The sequence below is a fragment of the Sinocyclocheilus anshuiensis genome, unplaced genomic scaffold (genome assembly GCF_001515605.1).
Source record: "Sinocyclocheilus anshuiensis isolate Anshui unplaced genomic scaffold, SAMN03320099.WGS_v1.1 scaffold41, whole genome shotgun sequence".
NCBI lineage: Eukaryota > Metazoa > Chordata > Actinopteri > Cypriniformes > Cyprinidae > Sinocyclocheilus > Sinocyclocheilus anshuiensis.
This window is the reverse complement of record NW_015539849.1, coordinates 988,959-990,121: the sequence shown is the minus strand read 5'-3', so window position 1 is coordinate 990,121 and position 1,163 is coordinate 988,959.

The window sequence follows — 1,163 nt, the reverse complement described above, 5'->3', positions numbered from 1 at the left end:
AAAACAAAATTAATTTGCTGAATGCAGAATAAACTGTATTTTCCTGCGCTCAAACCTGCCAATCTAAAGGAAACGCTGTGTATGGCGTTTGAGGTAATTTGTGAATTAGGCTACCATAGACTTATAGTCTAAATACAATTCGTATTATGCTTGTTATAGAGTGCGTGACGTCACATGCACTATTGCCAGTGGCAGTAGACAACCGCGGTGGAAACCGACCACCGCAGTGTCGCGGTTGTCACGGCGACCGTCACAGCCCTACCAACATGCTAGTTGTATGCATGCAATTAAGCAACTAGTTAATATTGAGAATTGGTCCTTAAACTAAAGTGCTGCTTATTTCTGTAATTGTTTAACAATTTCTTATGATGTACGATTTATTTTGTTTGGTGTGGGACACAATATCTGAACTACCCTTTGGACGGACAGACCACATATGACAAATTTTAATTTCGTAAGTCCAGGATGGTTATGAATTAATCTGCATGCTTTGAGGCTCAGGACAAAGGCTGAGTTTAGTGAGATATCAGCCCTGTGAGGAGGGTTTGCATATGATCTATGGATTCCTCTATTCATAATGATATGCCACTGAATAAACGGTCTCCAGTATAATCAGGCTCAGTCAATATAATCTCTCTCAGAATGTCTTCATTAATCTCACCTACTATGGCTAATCATATCCCTGTACTTGAGCCCCCACCAACGTCTCACCTGCTTATATTATTTTAATTAATTTGGCACACTGCAGCCCACAGGCGGCTGACTGAGCTGAAGCAGGATGGAGTCCATCAGTGTTCTAAACATGAGCACAGGACACAATCAATCAATCAATCATTCAATCAATCAATCAATCAAATAAAGAAAATAAAATGAACCCTGTGTGATTTTTTTAAATTTATTTTATTTTAGGGTTTTTTTTTTTCACTGTGACTTTAATGACAATTATGTTAATTTGCCCTCAACTTCCCATTATGATAATGCTTTTTTTTTCTCAGTATTATCGATGATTCTCATTATAATGCAGTATTTTTACAGTTAAAACTACTATAATACAATTATTTCAAAAAATTATATCAGCAGAAAGCAGTACAACATTTTGTATGTTGTATAATTATGTATATATATATATATATACTGTGTATATATATATATATATATATATA